The 16,363-nt window shown below is 37.2% G+C and overlaps 1 protein-coding gene across 8 annotated transcripts in view; it reads right to left on the bottom strand.

Annotated features, from left to right (window-relative positions):
- Positions 1–1,073: 1,073 nt before the first annotated feature.
- Positions 1,074–16,363, bottom strand: part of LOC122575995 — a 57,669-nt gene continuing 42,379 nt past the window's right edge. The window contains exons 1-3 of one of the 8 annotated variants that reach the window (XR_006319613.1): positions 15,757–15,995; positions 2,945–3,477; positions 1,074–2,761 (exon numbers count right to left, since the gene is read on the bottom strand). The gene's annotated coding sequence lies outside the window, so the exon portion shown is untranslated. The other 7 variants (XR_006319610.1, XR_006319611.1, XR_006319607.1 and 4 more) reach the window with 7 other exon arrangements.

The following is a 16,363-nucleotide window of genomic DNA, read 5'->3' as shown; positions in this document are numbered from 1 at the left end:
TGGAAAATGTATTACATTAAAATGAAATAAATATGTCACTAGGTTCAAAAACACAACAAAAGGGTACAAAAATATGATTCAATTATACCGTTCAACTAGATTTTATTTGTTGTTGCTTTCCGACAATAGACGCATTCATTCCCTATAATTGAACGCATCGATGAGAATCACCGGAACTCACTATTGCCACCTTTCTCCGAATGAAATAGGTTCTGTACTATTTTTGTATAAAATAGAGAATAAAACAAACAAACAAAAAATTCCTAACGGCCTGTAATTAAATTCCAGGAGAAACGTGAAACAAGATCAGAAGGCAAATTAGAACAGAGAACGCGAAAAGCTTCGAATATATAAAGGGTTAAGTTCAAATTGATATTTTTGAGAAGGCTACATTTGATCCGTGTTAGACATCGTATAAAATAAGAATTGGATTTTTCTTCCAAACCGTGTTATAAATTAAATTCCTGCAAGAACAGTATATTTTTGTATTATATTGTATTTTGTTCCTATTGATCTTAATATATAAAATGATATTGTATTTTAATAACATTATTAAACAATATTTTGCGTGTAATTATAAATTCTTAGTATAATAAATGCTTTTATAATACAAAATCTCGTAACTCTGTAATTAAACAATTTAACTTTGAAAATGCAAGAACACACATATTCATTACGGTGTACTGCATTTGCTTATAATTGGAAATGGCATTAAATGCAATATGAAATGCTACGAATCTCATTGTCAGTTATGATTTGTATCGCTCATGTTACAATACGTAAATATAGATGTTGACACGGGATCAGCTTTCATTGAAAGTGTGAAACACAATGTTGCAAAGATATCAGAAAACTAATAGCAACATAACGTTATCACGTGCGAACATATTTTCTCAAACGAACAACGATATATTTTTACGCGCTGTTTATTTCGAAAAAGAATAATTTTTCACGAGGTTTTCCAAAAATAGAGGACGGTTTATACCTTTTGTTTAATTATTTCTAACCTTGTGCGTGTATGCAACTCAAATTTTCATCGTTGCAAAATTTCTATATAAATTAAAGGGGTGCGCTACTTTGAATATTGTTTTATTATGAATTACAGGTTATTCATATTTTTGCAGACTATTTGCCCTGTACGACAAACATCAAATTTAGTTAATAAGCAAACAATTGAAAATATCGAGCGGGATGTACGGTATAGCAATTAATTGTAATTACGAAGCGGTTATTAAACGTTTTCAAATAACGAACACGTTAAATTCAACCTTTACTGTAATGAAGCTAACGATATGTCAAATATTGCATTTCGCAATTATGTCACGCACTACTTTTTAACAATTTTGCGATTTTTTTTTTAACGGAACGTTGCTCTGGCATCTATGGTTTTGCCTCGCTGACTTTAAATTCTATTTACATTTCTTTCCGCAACTTTTATAAGGCATGTTATGCGTTTCTTTATGTGTATACGACTTTTGTATACAACTGTTATTTGAATATAATCATAATATTCTAGCTGGACAAACCTGGTATAATAGTCTGTATAATGTGTACATCCACATGGGTCTGCAATATGTAGAGTACACACACACACATTCTTTCACGTATACTTGCATTTTGTATCTTTCTTTCTCGAATTGAATAATCGTACGAATCACAGAAAGACTGTTTTGCTTAATAAAAATGCACGCGCGAAATTTTAAACGCTATTATAAGCATCGATATTTCCGAAGGTGTCACATTTACAAGTAGAACGCAACATTTTCACGTTTCACGTGCACTTCGCGTCATCGTGGCTCAGCGGCAATACGTTCATTTGTCCTTCGTGATTAACTCGTCGCGACAATCGGCTGGTACACGATTTTCACGAAATTCTGTGACAACCGCAACCACAAATGGCACCTTCCGTCGGAGAACACGCGCGTGTATCGCGTATTTCGAATCGGTTCTCTTTTAATCCGTTGATTTCGCTTGGTCAGAAACGGTCTGATCGGATCGATCGGTAAAAATTTAAAATACTATAAAACGAAGTTTCCTTCTCTTCCGTTTCCTGCATTAATGACAAGAATACCAAAACTTTCCAACTCTCCGCGAAATAGTTATACTTTCTTCTCGCGATTGAATAATCGCCGACCACGGCCTTGCGTTTAAACGATAACAATGGAACCGGAAATCAAATTATCCAGGTACACGAGGCCGTTCTTTGGCGCTTTAGAAAAAAAAAATCTCCTCTTTATGAATGCTGCATGCATAATTGCCGCAGAAATATTCTGGCGCGCGCGTTTCAGCTCACCTTTTCTCTTCCCATCTCTCGCCCACCGCTCGCCATTCGCTTTTTTTGTCCTTCTCTATGCAACGAAAGAGGGATCAGCGAGAGACACGGAAGTAAACGCATATCGACCGGAAGTTTATTCTCATAATGTCTGGAATAATGGGCGCAGGAAGTCGAGACAGTCCAGAACAGGAAACACTTGTCTCTTTCTCAGAAAATTGCCGCTTTAATCGTGCGTGCATAATTGCTACTAAATTTTGCAAAGACCATAAGCTTGCGCCGCATGTTATATGCATGCTCATGGATGCGTATATAACGATGTTTAATGAATTTGGAGATCCACGATATCAAAAGAATATGATGTAAATCGTTCGACGTTTTTGCAATTTCATTGAAGACTCTTTTGTTAGCGCGTTTTACATATTTATATACTTCAGATAAAATTCTTCGGAATGTTTAACGAGCAAACATTTCCAACTTGTATTTTTTCTGGAAAATGAAAATTCTGCGATATAATTTGAAAGTTTAAACAAAGGAGAAAGAATCATAAAAAGCGCATGTTCATTAAACAGAAATATTTTTCTCAGCACTGGAATACCGAATTCTACAGAACGAAAATATTTCTCAATGTAACGCAGTTTTACCGCAACAAACAAACATACACACACCTACCTACAAATTTATTTCTTCTTTCTTCATTTCTATCGTTTGTCGACGTTCTTGGATATAGCTTCTGTTTAACGATGTTATTATGAAAGATAATATACCTAATTTCTCTTGAATATCAATGTTTCAGCGATATCTCATAAACGGTTGCCTTGATAGTTGGTGTAAGAATGGTGGTTGCAAGCTGCTTCTTATGTTAATTTACTACAAACTCAATGAAAATAACTTTAATTTACTACGAAAAGCTTTAACTTTCTAGCTTCATACGACACTTTAAATATTTAGTAACGTATTCGTTTATCGAATATATTATTCTAACGCTTTTTACTTACGGTTACTATAGCGTACATGGTTGCACTTACAGGAAAGAGCGTAGTCATAGGGACATAAACTTTGTAGGAACTCGCCTTCTTTTTCTCCGTTGTTTTCCCACGTTCAACCATGCGAAAGATATGTCGCGTCCCAATTGCATCGCCCTATATTACATTCTTTTCTAGTCTTCACATGCAAAAAGCATTGGCACGGTATAAACGTCCACTCTAGAACACAAATGTTTATGACTGTCATTAATTCTAATTAGTTGTAACCGATTACGTTATTTGTAGCTATAAGATTCGACGAGTAAATAATGTATTATTTACTATAGTAAGCTACTGTTATTATGCTTTTATAAAACCATGTCGGTATTTAAGAATATAGATTTAATTTACTTTTATTTTATTTTGAAACAAAAATCAATATCACGTAGAAAATTCTGAAAAGTTCGGCTTAGAAGTTTAAAGTAGATTCTGAATATATAGGAATGGAAAATTCTAAAATTGTTTGTACAGAATTATTCGCTGTGCTCGTGGTAAAATAATAAAATAACGTTGCTGAACTTATAAATGAAATTTCAATATTGCAGTTAACATCTTGACATTTTCTGACTAAAACTGAGAAATTATTATATCGGTAACAAAAATATTTCACGCGTTAAATTATTGAAGATAATGTGACGTCGAACTGACGCGAGAGGATAAAAAAATTACCGAAGATAAAGATATGGCGTTAAATTGACACGACTGCAAAAATGATGCGTGCCGTTTGTGTGCAACGGCCCTTCGGTGTAAAATCGCTGACTGTAAGTAGGATTTTGAAAGAGGAGAACGATAGTAAAGATAGGTAAAAATGGTAGCGAGAAAAGTACCGAAAAAGGAAAATTGAGAGAAAATCCGCTCGCACTCGCACGAACCTGGACACCATATGTTCTACCGAGGAAAAATCCTTGAAGGCAGCGGGACAAAAGAACAGAAAGCTGAAGATGTCTAAAGAAATCCGGGCTGAGAAAGTTCAAGGGAAGAAATGGAAAAGATTCTTTTACAAACTCTTACGCTTATACTTGTTGTATATTTTTAATAATTTATAAAATAATTGTGTGCATATGTTTCAACTAAAAAGACTCTACGTTTTCAAACGGTATTTTAAACCTGTATTATTTGTATATTTCTTGTACATACGCACACGCGTGCACAAATTCATAGCGATTTCACGTATCAATAGTTCAACACAACAACGACAAGTCAATTATCTCGAATCGGATCGATTCAATGTGCCCGATTCATCGCATTCGCGGTAATCTTTAATCGTCGTCTTGCCTGAAATCTCGATCGGAATAATGAGTTCATCTTCTGCGCGCTTTGATCGCCAGCGCAAGCTCATATTTTTAACGTGTTCAGAATTCCGGAGGAGAAATATTCTTTCGCGCGACCAGTTTTTCTTATCTCTCATTTCGATGCTTCACCCTGGCTGCGTTTTGTCATCCGAAATGGTTATCGATTGAGAAATCCACAAAAATGCTTTCACATTTTCCGCGCAAGAACGTGTCTTCTCAGTTTTCGCATTGCTGCATTTTCTACGCTTCGAAAACAGCGATTTATGCGCAAGAGAACTGTATACACATAGAAAAGTGGAAAATCTTCTTTTTAATATGCCAACTATATATAGTCGCATCACATTTCCGTTTCAATCTGTTAATTGCATTATTATTAATGGATTTTGAACTCTGTACATAAGGATGTTACCTTCGCTAAAAGTTCATTTTTAGGATAAATTTATGAAATAGAGCACGGCTTCTTGCGAACATTTTATCTGGCAAATTATGGAGCACTCGATCGATGTCTTTACCGTTTATATATTTCATTGGAATTCAAAAATACACTTTACAAGACAGTTTTACAAAATTCATGCCACTTGTAACAATCTTATCACCGTAGCATAAATTTAGGCGGTCTTAATATTAAGCTTCGGGGATCAATCGTTTCGAGTATGAAATCACAATTTTATTTCGTTTTTTCTATCGATCCTGCAGATCTGAAACAAGACTTTTGTTCTTTACTTGTAGAGCTCCCTTATCTCCGGCAACTACTTTGATATATTATTGATATGTTACTACTATCTTAAAATATTATTTGATCTCTTCTTTTCTTTTTATCGCTCATATATATGCTATGTTATGTCTTTGGTATTATTCAGCAGTATGTGTATGCTTTCGCATTCTTTGAATTTTTCTTTGATATTTTGAGGTTTTTGTAACTCTGTGAAGTAAAATGGATAGTGCTCAAAGCCACAGGCATATTTCATGTCGTACGCATAAAGCAACGATGGAACCCAATGGTTTTACTACAAAACCACAGTCAAAGAAATGTACGAATAACGCGTCTTTAAAATTTGCATTACTGCCAGGTATTCTTTAGTGTCTTACGATAGTAATACTAAATCTAGCGGCTTACGAAACGTCCTAATGACAAAAACACGGCCTAATAATATCAGCTGCCGACTAAATGCGAATAAAACGTTTTGAAAGAAACACGATCATTTTTGTATGGCAAAAATACAAAGTATTCGATTACGATCATGTAGATTTCGAAGAAAAAATTATTGAATTATCGAGCGCACACAGCAGATATAATTTTGAAATAGGATCGTAGAATATTCGATCGGTTTAAGTTGATTGAATTTCTTCCGACCGCGGACGGTCTTATTTGAAGAATATATATCGCGAGCCAGCGAAAATTCTCGCATTTTCAATTTCCCCTAGATACGTACGTACTGTGTAACGGGCATTCAACGTATCAAGAGAGAGAGAGAGAGAGAGAGAGAGAGAGAGAGAGAGAGAGGAAAAGAGAGGGGGGATAGAGAGAGAGAGAGGAAGCACAAGGCGGGAACGGAAGAGAGAGTAGGAGAGTGTCGAATATCGCATTCATTGAACCTCAGCGGTAAAGGGAGAGGTGCAGGAGGACAGAGCATACTTTCATTTCGCTCCGCTTTTCATTTCGAGTTGGAATGACAAGGGGCGTGCACCACAGCAAACACAGAAATACATTTTCTTAATGTAGTTCTTTATGTACGGGACCACAGAAAATACTTGTTCCCGCTGTGACGATGCCAGCCGATGGGAGACCCATTACAAATGCAATTAAACTTTCTGTCGAGGAACGTCGCCTGGTATTAGTTTATCAAGAAGAGATTCACTCTGTCGAATGTTAAATAACTCCTGCTAAAATGAAATACATACTAACGTCTCATTTCTACGTCTTGTACCTAATAGATCCTATTTCTCTTCAAATCAAACCAAAATATTGCACGCATAATGCGTAGCCGTTGCTATCGTATTCATCGATGTTTCTAATAAATGTATAATTACAGAATTGGAGAAAACGTCGAATCTGTGTGAGATTTTAGATCCAACATTTTTTCTCAATGCAAGCGTCGTTCAAACCATTCAAACTTTTTATAAATAAATTGATACGACGAATCAAGGCTCCTTTCAATTTCTTACCTTGCAAGAGCAATGTTTCGTTTGAACGTCAGGACGTCATTAGATTTTTGAGAAATTTCAAATAGACTCCATTTTTTAAGTACTTTCGAAATGGATGCTTTGTAGTGTTTGACTTTCGTGTCACGAATATTCATGCCAATTTATGTTTCACTTGAATAAACATGGAGAAGTAATTTAAATGCATACCGTAATTAAAGTTAGGAAGAAACTGCGGGATCCAACTTAATGCAGACAAGAGAGACAATAGCGGTTATCTCTGAGAATTATTTATATGTTTCTGTGAATGTAAACAAAATAAAAATGTAACCGGCACATTAAAATATGTGAATACGAAATAAACTATAAAATTAAAAAATAGTTTGCTAAAGAAATTTGTCGAGAGATGTTCGTTAGTAATCCAATTTTCCTACTACGTACTCTTCAAATATTTACTACGTTTTCATAATTTCGCAGCTATGTTTGATCAATAAATATTCATTTTATACGATATAGTTGTATAAAAGTGATTCTTCCGTAGAGATGTTTTTCTCTTGCAAGCCAAATATGAATGCAAGGAACAAGTTGCGCACAAAGAGAGTCGCTTGTTACGAAGCTGGTGTTTACCGTAGAGTGAAAGTTATTCGACGCTCTGTAAGACGCTCTTCTATACCGCTAAGGAAATTAGTTGACGTGTTATTTACAGTAAAAACAGAGAACAAACTAAAAATTTCGTTTCTGCGAGTTTCGTGCCGGTTGCACTCCTATGTGATTACATTTACGAGGGTACGCGACTGTGCAGCTGGTTTTGTTCAAAACACAAATAAAAGATAACGAAGCTCCTAAGTTAATACGAAGTTGTTTATCGCGTTTACTTCCAGCTGATTAAAACGAATAATTATCGTTTCTAAACTACCGACGATACGTATAAAACATTAAATCATAATACGACGTATCTTCCTCATTTAATGTCCGAAGATTTTTCCCAGAAAAAGATCGATGATCTACCTGAAAATAAATATAACGAAGCTGTATCGAAAACCTTAAAAAGAAGATGTCGAAAGCTGATTGTCAGGTAACAGGTGCTTAATCGTGTAGAGGATGGTTGGTCGTGTGATTTGAATGACGAGATTGCTCGATATTGAAACCGTCAAATATATTTTAAAATACTAAATGCTCAGTATTAAGGATTCGCTAAAGACTGTGTATAGATCGCTAATAAGATCGCTCGAGAGGTTGCACGTACCGGCAACATTATTTTGCCCGGACATTTTTTACATTCTGTATGTCCTAACGATATTGATACTCCTCTAGCTCATGTGCCGCTACAATCGTATAGATGGCAGGAAACAGAGTGATTCTATATGACAAGATAACTAAAAAATCTGGTAAGAGAGATCTGGTAAGATGTTGCTTTCGAGGAAATCGATTTCGTATATTGGTGAAATACGAACGACTACGATTGATAACGAGTAATCGCTAAATACTCGATGATCGGTATCATTTCGTTAGTGTCGACGGTCATGTAATCAACGTCCTGAGTAAACCACAGTCGATAAAACTCAAACGAGCTCGAATAACTGTAAATTCGAACCAACTTCCAACCGGTACACTTATATACACTTACACCTATATACATACGAGCATTTGTAATCAAGTTGCTCAATTCGATAATTACACAGTAAAGTGGCATTGAGGTAGTGTTACATTTGAAAATTTCAAACCAACCAAATAAACGATCTCCGTTTGTTTCCCTCGTTTTCATCGCTTCTCAGAGACCGGATAACTAACGGAAGATATCTAGTTTCTTAAGCTCCTATTCAACACAGTTAAAGAACAATCAGAGACAAAGACGACGACTGACTATTATATTTTCGCTAAAAGATGCAAGAAAGCATTGTAAATATCGATACTGAATAATTATGAAATATCTTACGGTATCCATAGTGGAACCAACGTATTTTTAAAAAGCTACAGGACTTACTGGGAAGCAGACAATATTTTATACATACAAACGGTAAAACTTTAGATGATACGGTATTTCAAGATTTAACCTTATTTTCTGCTTCATCCTTTCCCCGTTCAGAAAGAACGCTTTTCATAAAAAGCTCGCCAAGACCGAGCTACCTTTGCCCGTATTTCTTCCTTCTCGACCTCGTTCTTCGATATCGCACAAAGGTGTCCAAAAGGAAAGGTGAAACAAAAAGGAAGACCGCGGATTTGTCGCGCGAGCGGATTCCCCTCCGATCTCGGGGCGGCGTAACGCCCCGAATTATTATACAGATTATACAAAAAGAGGCGGAATTTATTTAGAGAATCCGAGCATCGTGTTCGACGTGGTTGCCCAGTCTCGTCACGTCGGCTAGTATTCTTATAAGGGAACACGGACGTAAGGTGCCGACAGAAGGATCCAGAACACTGGAGCGGAAAGAAAGAAATCGCTGGGTGGAGTTGATCCACGGAGAGGAGTTGAAGAAAGAGACCGGAGAAGAAGGCAGATCGCGAGCGCCCCTTAAACTACGAGGAGAGAAGAAAAGAGAGACGAGGAGTACGTGTGAAAAATGGGAGCATGTCGCGCGAGTACCCGTTCCTCGCAAGACAACGAAGAAACAGATATAGCTAGGGGAAACAAACGACGAGCGTCTTTTGCCGCAAATACGAGTCACAAATCGCGGCGCATTCAGCCACCGCCACTCGTCGGGAATAATTGCTTTGCACGATGCTCAAGGAACGACCACGTCCCCCTATATCCGCCTTTGTTTCGTTTCCTCCATTACCGCTCGTTTGTATTACTTCTGCGCTTTCTGTTCGCATTATGTCGCGAGCTCCCGCTTACGCTCGTGCCGCGTCTCAGACTCGACTCTTTTTAATTGCTCTCGCCCGTCGACTCATGGAAATTTTTAATGTTCCGCGACATTTCCATTCGACGACCTAAAGCCGCGAGACGAATTGCATCTTGATCGCATCATGCCCAAACGTTTTACTCTGACTGCAAATACTGGTAGTAGAATTTTATGCTAGAGTCTCGCTTTTTTCCTGTTTTCTTTTTTTTTTCTTTTTTTTTCTTAAGCGAAAGACTATACCTTGGGATCACCTTCACCTGTGACACTTTATCAAAGAACATTAATCATTCCAGTTCTTTATCGCGCATTTATACCAATATAACTATAGCAACGTTATGAAAACAATATTGCGGGTAATAATTAAGATCTTGCTTTCATTAGAGCATATTTTTGGTTAAATTTCAAGCAACAAGAACGAAGACGGATTGGAAAAAAATAAGAGTTGAGATAGGTTTCAAACGTAACTTAGAAGCGATGCTACAAATTTAAATACAAATTATACAACCTAATAAATTCCTGTTAGTTGCCATTAAATACAACGATGTAAATCAAAGAGTAACCACACGGTAATTCGTTCGTCTTCCTACTTGTTTAAAAAATTATTTATTTCAATTATGAGCATCTACCCCTTTTTCGAAAGCCATAGCAAGTTCACATAGAAATTAGAATATATACATGTTATAAAAATGATCAAGATCCGGGGCAAATGAGAAGAACAACGCGATGGTTTCACGTGATTCAGAGATAAGAAGAGGTGGCGATTTTTTAACCCGAGCAGGATAGGAGTAAATTACATGCCTGGAAACAAGGTTCGGTCTTGCCGAGACCCCAGGTCGACGCTTAGGTATTTCCACAGAGCGTATAATCGCACGACACGAACTGGTAAATTTATTATTGCGTTCCGCGACGCGCGGTAAGATGGACAGTGCCGGCTTATCGCTACATTCTTCGCAAACGTTGCGAGACAATACCACGGTTTACGTAATTTAGGATATAGCCCTGTAGAGAATCGATGCAGGTCGCAAAAGACAGCTACGAGTGCATTGCACGATATTTGGATCGATAGCGTTGACTTTGTTTTGCCAACTTGTAATTGATGCCGCCTAAATGCAAACGTAACAATTCTGTTTATTCGATCTACGTGGAAAATTACAAACGTTGAATATTATCGTTAAACATTTCGAATAATATATAGCAGAATAATATATAATTCACGTCTCACAATTTATATTGTCTTGTTCTTGGTTCCATGCTTATGTCTTTTTGATACTAGAGTGTGAATTATAGCCAGCTACTTCTTCCATCTGTAAGATGTATGACCATATATAGTGCTACACCACTTGTCTAACATGAGCTTATTTAAATTTTTCTCGCACGACGTATCATCGCGTGAATATTTTTTCTCCACTGCTCGTTTGAACGTTATAATGCTTGTGAATTTAAGTGACACGCAAAAGACTCGCGACGGTCAATTTACACTTGTCGTGAGTTCATAAGTCATCGTTGCTGGCTCGACCCCTCGTACCATGAAATGCGCGCGTCATAAATTCACCGTACCTCCATTCTCAATTTTCAAACATTTTCTAAATTTTTATACGCATGTTACAACCTGTTGGTGATACGCGACGCGAATCTAAATTCCAGGAAATTTGCCTACATTTCATTTATTTACCTGTATTTATATTTTTTATGGATAGTAAAACAACTATTTATTTATTCCATTTCGTCTTAATCTTTTGTCCGCTACTGTACATAAATATCAATCCACAGTTAAATATATGCTCAATTATAGAATTTGCAGATATTTCGAAATTCGTCTTTTCCTACGATTAATTCATCGTTTCACTATCGTACTACTATATTGATTTATGATGTAGGGAGTCTATCAGAGCTTTTACGTGATGTACTACAGAGCTCATTGCCTAATTTCATCCCTAATCAATTGATTATTTACATAATCGAATAGCCTATCATGAAGTTACAATGGGAGAACGTTTCCTTCTCGTTTCGCTATAAATATTATCGAATATTTCGAGGAACTAAGAAACTATATTTATCCGTAACAGATGACAGGTACTAAACGAAATGTACATACGATCTGTTATAAAAGCATTTAGATAGTAATATGCATCGAATATATATATAGTATGTCCCATGTTAGCAGTACTTTTAAAAGATTACTCTTCGAAATGATCGAATATTTGTTATCAACAACGTCACTCACAAACACCAATTCTCTTGCCCCGTAAATCAAAATTATATCGCTATACTATTGCCGCATTCATGTTTTACGGTTGGTTCCAAATGTTTTGAATTTAGTTTCTTTTCCCGGTTCCTCCGCACTCCTCTCGAACTTTTATCACTATCATAAATGTTAAATTTACTTTAGTCGGTATAAATAATATTATTCCATTGCTCGCTTTCTTTTCAAATATATTCTTTTTCAAACCGAAATCTTTTCTTCCTCTCTGTTGAATTAATGTATAACTTTCTTTCGGCTATTCGCCCCCTTTAGCCCTCCTCTTACAGTATTCTTTTCACGTTTTCTAGATCTGCGTCCTCCGATGGATCCTGCATCCTTCGTTTATCGTTTCTGTTAATTTATCCGTGGCTATTTTTAATAACAGGATATTATCACGAATGTCAAGAACACGCATACACCCCTAGCCTACCGAATATATTTAATTCCGTCTCCGTTTATAATGTGTATTTCATATAATACAATATGTACTTATATATCCAATTTAAATGAATTATAGAAATACATATTTCAATTCTCCAAAATTAATAAACGAATGAAAGGTAGATATTTCAAATTGCTATATATAGCTGTTTATATTTGATATCTTCGCTGAATCAATTTTCAATCGACTCTAGATATTAATTTCCTATTTACAATAATTGATGTTAAATGTTATTTACTCGTGGTTGCTAATATGATGAATTTGATTTATCGTGGGATCGTGGGAACCGCCTTTCTATCTGTTTGGAATGGGCACGCTAACGGGAAAAGAGACGAGCAATTCTCGTGGGATACGCTGATTGGTAATTGGAATTTTCCGAATATCAGCCAATCAATGTGTTCAAAAAAGGTAATCGAGCTTAAAAATTATACATAATACGATCGAGGAGAACAATTAGACCTGGCGACGTAGCCAGTAGCCAAGAAATTGATACGGTTTAAAAACGTGCCGATAAAAAGAACAATTTCAACAACAACGGAAATAATCCAAGTATTCATAATAAATAGAGCACTTTGCGTAACTCATAAAAGGAGATGAACTACAGCAGAGCCTCCCATTTCCGAACTTCCATTATCCGAATACCTTAATATCCGAATGTTCTACCATCCATACAGAATGTCTGCTAGTAATAGATGTCTATTCCTACAATATGTATTTTAGTACCTATGAGCAGAGAACGAAAATTATGAAGATGTGCATTTTCAAGACGAAGACCGTTAGTAGGAAAATGTTTTCGCCCTCGATAAACAATATACACGTTTTGTACAACTATACGTTAGTTGAAGCTAGGAAAGGTGTTTCTTAAACATAAAATATGAAGTTCTATAAAAAAAAAAAAAAAAAAAACGAGTTGTTCAACAAGAACACATACAATTTCACTTTATTTACATGGAAAATATTTATCCAATTTCCCTAGTGTTTTCATATTTTACATTATTTATCTCGCATTGTACATATCAGCAATCTATGTCCTATGCGCTTGTTTTTTTTTCGTGTACTACGCAAGAATACCTCGTCCCGTTGAGTGACTGCCGGTCGATCACGTAAATATTTTTCATAAATAATCCACATCGATTGCATGCGAGAACACCTTTGTTCCTTTGTTGGAAAAACAGCTCTCCACGGCGATTGTATTTTATTCGGTCACGGGGTTGCCAGTTGATTGTGCAAATTCTGTTTATCGGGAACGCGCGTAAATTCATGCGTGAATAATTTATGTTGGCCCGGCGAGAGCGCACTTTTGTCCCTTTGTCGATGGAAGGTTCGCAACGGCGATATTTTATTCCGTGCTGTAACAATTGTTGCTTGGCCGTCGTGAGAAATTTTCTTGCCGCGTCCCGACTTGTAAATTTATGTATAAATTCACACGTAAATAACGAGCTTCAGCATGGCTCTTTAGTAATCGAAATAATACTCTTCCTGTCGCAACGTCCCGCCGCAATTAAACCGCACTAAGGATATTCGATAAGCGCGCAAATAATTTCCACGTATTTTTATCACCAAACGCTATTTAGAAACGACGGTAATGGCAAGAAAGAAAAGGATAGGAGAAGCGAGATCTAAATGTAGCGAGAGAACTAACGATCGGTGTACAGTTCTACCTTCTTAGTTTCTACTTTAGAAATCGAATTAACTTCTTCACGTAAGGAGAAATTAATTAAGAAGCCCGTGCACGGTGCAATTCAATGTTCGTTACGCCACCGTTGCAACGATAATGTTGATATATACGGGTCGCATTTGCGCTTTGTCGTGGTCATCTTGTGAAAAAACCATTAACATTATAAATGGATTAACTCGTTAAGCTTTAAAGAATGGTTTTAAAGAAAAAGTATAGTAAAATATTCCGAAGCCATAATATTTTCATGCAAAGGGGTAACTACCATAACGATGTTCTAAAGATCTTTGTAGAAAAAAAGGAAGAAGCATAAAATATTTCACTTTGTTAATCATTATATCCGTTATCATTTTCCATTATATTTTTCATAGACGAATAGATAATAAGCGCATTATATAATAATATTTGGTGAAATTATCGTTTCAATCACATTCTTTTATCGTTAAGATTATATTGTAGAAAGAAGATAGCGATGACAGCCATAATAAACGCACATACACACACAATACGAGAATAATTCCTACAATAAAGTACAACAGTACGATAATTAACCGTAATAGCACGACTGAGAGAAGAATATCCCACATCTCAAAATGCTCATTTATCTCCCGTGGCAACTAATTTAATTCCTCAAGGTATCCCTCGAGACCTAACGGAGCGAAGCATCAAATAAACAACGTTTCCGTTTCATAATGACACAAGCACATCGTTACGAGTTGGCCACAGCACCAATTAGAAAGAGCAGTCATGCCAACACGAACAGAAAGCAAAAGAGAAGAGGAAAAAGTGGAAATACGAAAAAATATACGTAAACACAGGCGAGCTCCTTAACGACGTCCTCACGAAGCTCGAAATTGTCCGTAGTTGCGATTCGCGAATTATTCAAGCCACAGTGTGGTGGCCAGTCTCGAGGAGAGAAACAGTGAGAGAGAGAGAGAGAGAGAGAGAGTGAGAGAGGGAGAGGGAGGAGGAATGGAGCCATTAACAAAGCAGTCCTTACGTAGAAGATGGAGAGCCAGGTCAGCGGACCCGCGGGGTCGGCGAAAGAAAATCAGAGGGTAACATTACCATTGTACGTACACAACAACGAGTCGCGGTAGGACAATTGAACGCGCGCCTACGCTGCCCGGGGTCATGGAAATACAACACGAATGCAAGAGGTGCGGTGATAAAGAGCACGTGGCAAGAGACTAGCTGCGGGCCATTTGGAATCGGGCTCATTTGACGATTGAGCCGATGCCAGGATGCCGCGGGCTTCGTTTCAAAAAACGAGACTAGTTCACACGCGCAGGACCATATCTTGCACTCACGCCCTTCTCCGCTTTTAGATCCACACGTACGAATAAATATATGCACACGTGCCTATTTAAACACGTACATACATGTATACCTACGTAGACATAGGTATATGTGCGACACATCTGGTGCAGCGAGCGCAAACATTAAACGCTAGAACACTTTGTTGGAATACTGGTCCGAATCTTGCATGCACGAACACTTCCAGCCATAAAGGAACTCGCGCCAACGATTCACCGAACACCGTGAACACAGACACGACCAGATATACTCCAGATCAGTTCCCTCTGCCGCTGGTCCAGAATAGACGAACGAGCAAATGATCTGGTTTTGTTGAAGAGGCTCTGCCCGCTGCTGAAGCTAATTATGAGGAACTTTCAACGAGGCGCGGCTCGGTCGAGAGATAGAAACTTATTCGGTGCGCTTAATTTTCCCATGGGCAGTAGCAGTCAGCTCGTGCAACAGCGTCGCAACATTCGACGAGCAGTTGGAAAATCGCGCGAGAACCTCGTAATACGTCTACGTACCGTACGTATGATAGATCGTTTTACGAAATGGAGGAGTTCGAATTGCGCTGTTTACGCTGGCTTACGGTAGAAAATATCGTGTAACTTGTATTTACGAAGGAGAGAGATTGGTCGAGAGAGCTAGTGGCGGAATTAGAAGTATCGCTTGCGTGAGATTGCAGCGGCGAGGAGAGGCCGAGAGTAGCAAGCGCGTTATTAAGGGCGAAACTAATTTTGATCTCCGGGAATGAATGAATTACCGTTATGTACGTTTTGTTATTAGTTTTAGGAGTTGGAATGGAATCTGGGAATGCTGGGTGACGTATCGTAATATCGTCGCAGTAAGAATGATTCAATTTCTGTGTTTGACGAATGTTTTCTATTTGATTATTAAAATTGAACGCATGCTACACCGTTGAGTGTCTGTGGATTGCTTTTCCTTTGCTCTTGGATATATATATATATATATATATATATATTTTTATATGCAGAACAAGTGGGTAATTGTTGTCTCATCAGTTTAGTCTTAACTATCGTCGCAACAGCGTTAATTTCAAATTTTCCCCCATAACACGCACAATATATTCATAAAAAATTCCTACAATTATTCGAACACTTTCGCAAGCTT

The sequence above is a fragment of the Bombus pyrosoma genome, linkage group LG15 (assembly GCF_014825855.1).
Source record: "Bombus pyrosoma isolate SC7728 linkage group LG15, ASM1482585v1, whole genome shotgun sequence".
NCBI classification, from domain to species: domain Eukaryota; kingdom Metazoa; phylum Arthropoda; class Insecta; order Hymenoptera; family Apidae; genus Bombus; species Bombus pyrosoma.
The sequence above is the reverse complement of the archived record's forward strand: the minus strand, read 5'-3'. Positions and strand labels throughout refer to the sequence as shown.